The following is a 5,554-nucleotide window of genomic DNA, read 5'->3' on the forward strand; positions in this document are numbered from 1 at the left end:
CTCTTAAGCTCTGAGAAAACTAGCAAATTGCTCGTAATCATAGAAAGTGGAATCTTCTGTGGCCAATACCTTTTGTTCTTTACTGGAGCCTCCCAGACAAGAGTTAAACCTATTGATCATCGGAAAGTCCTAAAATAACAATTGGATAAGTGAGAAGGCAACTGGGATGTGACCACCATGCGGAATACAGAGGCCCGAGCCCGAGTTTTACGCCACGCATGCGCTAGTTTGGTGTTGTCTACTGATATTCCTTCTGTGACTTAAAAATAACCCTCCAACATAACAAAATGAATAGGCATTTCTAAGCCAGGGGAAGTCTCCTGGACTCTCCGCTTATGCTGGTTGTGTAAACATTAAAAGAAATTCTGACGCACAACTTCCTCTAAAGGAGTAATTCTCACAGAAGCCTGACCTCCTGCTGCCCTTGAAAAATATAAAAATCTCCAGGAAATTGGCCACACATACGAGGGAACAAGAATACAGGATGAGTGATACCCCAATTCTCACCCAGGAAGGCTTTCTCTTTTCCTGGAAGGGCCGCAGCTTCCAGAGCACCAGTGTGAGAAAGATGGAGGATTGGACTCCAGAGAACCTTCTGACTAACAGGAGTGTTGGGTTGTTCAAGGGGAAGTGGAAGAGAAAATGTTCCCACCGTGGGTGACAAAGAAGGGCATGATACTCGGGTCATGACTTCTTCCAGTCAATAGATGGTCTTTAGGCAGATGACCCTACACACCAAATCAGCAGGACTTGAATTTTGAGTCATTTCCTCAGGAGTGGAAGCTCTGGTTAACACGAGCGTTCACTCTGTCTTTACCGAGTGTTTATGAAAATGTCTGGGAAATAGCCAGAGAACAAGGAAGATGCTAGGTTGTGGTATGATGTGACCAGGCCCAACTGGGGACCGGGCACTGGCCCTCTAATCTCCACGTGTCCAATGGAGACCGATCCCAGGCTGGTGATAAGTGAAGGGTGCCGGGGAAGTGTCCTCGCCACATGCCCTCTCAGAAGGATGGTCTGTAGAAATCTACACTAGACAAGGTCTCAAACTCAGAGGCCTACGGAGACCAGGTAGGAGATGCAAATGAGGGAAATGGGCTGAGAAAGAACCTTCTGTGGCCAACTGGAAAGCATGCATGCTGGCTCAAGGGCAGCCACTTCTCAATCCAATCTCATCAGTGTGTTGCTGGAGAGGAATGCAAGTCCTACGTTGCCAGATAACCCAGACTTTCAAGAGGTGTAGAAAATCGATTTCATTTTATGTTGTCAAGTAATTCCAAAATTTTTAAATATTATGTAGGCCAGATCTGGATGGACGTCAGGCCATCAGTGGGCAAACTTGTTCCAAAGAACATTGAATCCATCATTTTTATCATTACCAGGCACCTCCCCAGTATCTATTTGGACCAAGAACTTGTTTCTCCAGTGAAATTCAGTAAATAATTCTGCCTCTCTGGAGCTTGGTGCCCTCTGTGTGGAAGATATTTAATTCCCAATTGCAATTCTAGATGTTTTCTTTCAGGGTTCATTCTGGTATTCATTGTCTTAAGCACTAGGAATACAAACGTGATAGAGAGCAAGATACTTGCTCTCATGCAGCTCACATGCTAGTTGGGAAGGTGGGAAGAGAGGCTACGTACATGTATACATACATAAATGCATATACATATATGTGCATGCACACACACATGTATAGATACACGTATGCATTCATACTATGGATAGATTGGGGTATGTGTTGTAGGTAAAGGCAATAGGATTTACAAATGGTTTGGATATGAAAAGTTAGAAAAAAAAATCAAAGAGGGTGCTTAGATTTGTGGCTTTAAAACAGGTGGATGAGGAAGATTGAGGCATGAGGTTTACAGAAAATTCAAGAGTTCTATAACTGAAGTTGTCAAATCTGAATTGTGTATTAGACACCCAGTGGCAATATCATGTATGACTCTACAGACGATACCTATGAAAATAGAAACTTCCTTGATGGTTTCCTCAAGAACCCCAAAAAGTCAATGGAAGTAGATGGAAATCTACAAAGCTGCTTATAATAACACTGACCACCACCATATCTAGTGGCAACAGTGACCTAGGAGTCGGGGTCCACACCGTACATCACCAGGATCTTAATCATATTGTACTAACAGTTCCAGAACAATTATTTTTTACAATCTTATGATAAAGTTATGGGAAATGTGCCACTTTAAGCTTTTATAGATCTGTTTAGATATCTTACTAAAGAAAGTGTTTCTATCCGTCACTAGAAATCCACCTTGGAGTTAGCTCTCCCTGCTTCATCATCACAGGCCAAACCCAAATCACAGAGAGTGACCTTGACACCATGAACCACAGAACAGGAAAGTGTGAAGAGGGGCCTCTCCAGCCTGCCTGCCCCTAGAGGCACATGCTCCCGAGTGCATCAGGGTGTGTGGTCGCCTGTGAGAGTGAAGAGCCATCTTCATTAATTAAACTTATTGTTGCCATGCTTGGAAAAATGGCTCATTAGCTCTGGCACTGTAACCATGCCTACAGTGTTTCTACTTAATGGAGGCCAGGGATTTACAGCAACTGAAGTACTCTATTCAGTAGCTGTGATTTTTGACAAAGTGCACACTCACCACCTCCTCCTAATTTACTGAGCCCTTTTGCCCTCCAAGGTACCTTGTCCATGTCTGGTGATTTCTCAGCACTCCTCGCAAAGGACACTGTGGGATGTCAAGGTACCAGGAGGAGGGAGTGGAGCCCTGAACCCAAAGCAAAGGCGGATTGAGCCTCCAGAAGAAATCAGACCCCAGAGTAGAAGGTGTTATGTCAAGAGGGTGGTGAATACTAGGGATCATTCAGAGCAGTCATCCCTGATCACAGAAAAAAATGAAAGTAGCGGAGGAACTAGATGGCTCCTCCACTTTGTGAAACTCCTCCTCGGCCCCCAGACAGCAGGCCTAGATCTAGCAGAGCACAGGGGAAGGCTCTGATCTCTGTCGTGCTGCGGAAGGTTTGAACCACTGCTCGAAGTCAGAGAGAAAATATTTACTTTACTAAACCCCCCCTAAGCAAAATCAGCCTAGTCAGATTAATATTGCTTCCCGAGATTGCTTTCCAAACGTTAGGGGCAATGACCTAGAAAAGCGAAAAGCTTTATTTAAGAGTCTTGATGTCTGCATCTAAATGGATGGGTCTTTGGATGTCAGAAGAACAAAACAGCCATTGGTTGGAGTTTAATAATCTTTGGCTGTCCAGATATGAAACTTGCTGTTGCCCCCACTGAAGACTTCCAGGGAGCAGAGCTATAAAACATGGATGTTTGCTTTAGAATGTAGAAAGTCACAAGGGAGTGTTGCTTCCATGCTACCATTAGAAGAAGCCTGATAAGCTGTAAAATTATAGTTTTTAAACTCACCAGAGAGCTGAGGATATCAATAAGCCTAAATGAATTAAATTCCAGAAAGCAATGAGCCCTTCCTTGAAAAGTAGAGACTCAGAGCTACTGGCATCATTGGTGGAGTGGTGGGAAAGGAGGAATTCAGAGACAATAGAGACAAAGGCACAGAAAAACCAGACAAACATTTCATAAATCTCCCATGGCCTGTGTGAGCTGGTGAGATAGGAAGCCCATGGTATCCCTTCCACAGAACAACTCAGCATCCATGCCCCCTATCTTTCCCATAGGCCTTCACCAAGCATATGGGCATAGTATATTAAAGGCTGGGGGCAGGGCAGAGACCTGAAAGAGATGTCCCTCCCACAGCATACGAGACCTTCCCAAAGTGCAAGACAGGGACCCACTGCCGGGTGCAGGCAGGGCAAGAGAGCTGAGAAAATCTCCCTGAGACCCCATGGACTCACTAGATGCCCAGGCACAGCCACCGAAGGTTAGGGCAGGCGCAGGGCAGGGGAGCCGGGAACAATCCCTTCAAGGCTCTGAAGGACTTTGCTGAGTGCACTGGCGTAGCCCTCCAAAGGCTGGGAGCAGGGGAACAGGATGGAAAGAAACTTCCCAAGAAATAGAAAACCAGCAGCAGGACTGAAGAAAACAGAGAAGTCTCCAGACAAAAGTTGTCAGGTGGGCTCTTAGAACAGAGCCTTCCATTGTTCAGGAAACTATAAAGCTTAAAGATCTCTTGACTCTCACCTCTGTTCAGATCCCAGGCCCTGCTGAAGGGACAGTCTTGAGCACATACTCCAAATATTTAAAGCCAGAAGTGAACTGAATCTAACCAAAGCCATGACAGAGCTCAGGCCCAGCTCAACGTATCAGATTAACTCATCCTTCCAAACTACCAGCCTGACAGAAGATGGGTCTTTTTCTTTTCTAGAGGTAAAGTTTATTTACCTCTACCACTTCAGTCCTTTTTTATACGTACAATGTGCCACACAGTAAAAAAGAATTAGGAAACAAACAAGGAAGCAAGAGAACGTGACCCATGGTCAAAAGGAAAAAAAAGAGAACTGGAATAAGAATAAGGGAAGTTCCAAATACTGGATTTATCATACAGGGAATTTGCAAAAAGAAAAAAAAGTCTATGATAAATATGATAAAGGATCTAAAAGATATCATGGACAGTATGTGTGAAAAGATGAGGGATTTTATTAGGGAGTTGGAAATTACAAAAGGGAACAAAATGGAAATGCTATAAATAAGAAGAACACTATCAGAAGTGACTAATTCTTTTGACAGGGTTAAAACAAACTGGACAAAGAAGCAAAGAGGATTAGTGAGCTTAAAAACAGGACAATAGGAATTACTTCGAATGAGGGAAGTTTCTGGAATCATGGAGATGTTTTACATGTTGTTTCAGTGTCAATTACACAAGTGTATACAACTGTCAAAACCCATCAAATTGAACCCTTAGGATCTATGCATTTTATTTTATGTAAGTATCCATAAAGTACGAATGGATGAAAATATGGAAGGATATTATTCAACATATTTATTGAGCCTCTGTATGTGGCAGATACTTTACCACTAGACAGGAATGAGAGGATGAGGTTCACAGTGTGGCTGTTGTTGGGTGAGACAGCCCCTTCCCTTTCTCAGAAAAAAGTCAGGGCATTGTTTCCTCATGTGACATGTTAAAAAAACAAAACAAAACAAGGTCCTCAGAGGATATGAGTTGATCTGAGTGACACAGTGAAACCGAACTGGGCCCTACGCATCCCCCAGGCCTCAGCTCTGTGGTCGGTGGAGAACCTCGGCCACCATTTCGACCCCGCCCTACACCCTGACATCCTAAACACCTGGGGGGTGGGCAGAGGGGGGCGGGAGGGGGTAGAGGGGTAAAGCTTCCTGTTCATTGCCCAGGACAGAAGCCTCCGGAGCTGCGGTGCCCCGGTCTGGCCTGAGGAAAGGCACACAGGCTCTGACTTATCCTGCAACTGCCAGAAGGGGCTGCGTAACACTACAGAAATCGCAGGGACACAGTGCCCCGTGGAGTGAACCTGAACCTGGGCCAAGAGACAGGAGCTAGGAAGAATCTATAAATAAGCTTCCTCGCCTCCCCTCCCCACCCCCACCTCCACACCCCACTGGACTATTCCCAGGAGGAGTCATTCCATG

Source organism: Lipotes vexillifer, unplaced genomic scaffold, assembly GCF_000442215.2.
Source record: "Lipotes vexillifer unplaced genomic scaffold, Lipotes_vexillifer_v1.1 scaffold131, whole genome shotgun sequence".
Lineage (NCBI taxonomy): Eukaryota > Metazoa > Chordata > Mammalia > Artiodactyla > Lipotidae > Lipotes > Lipotes vexillifer.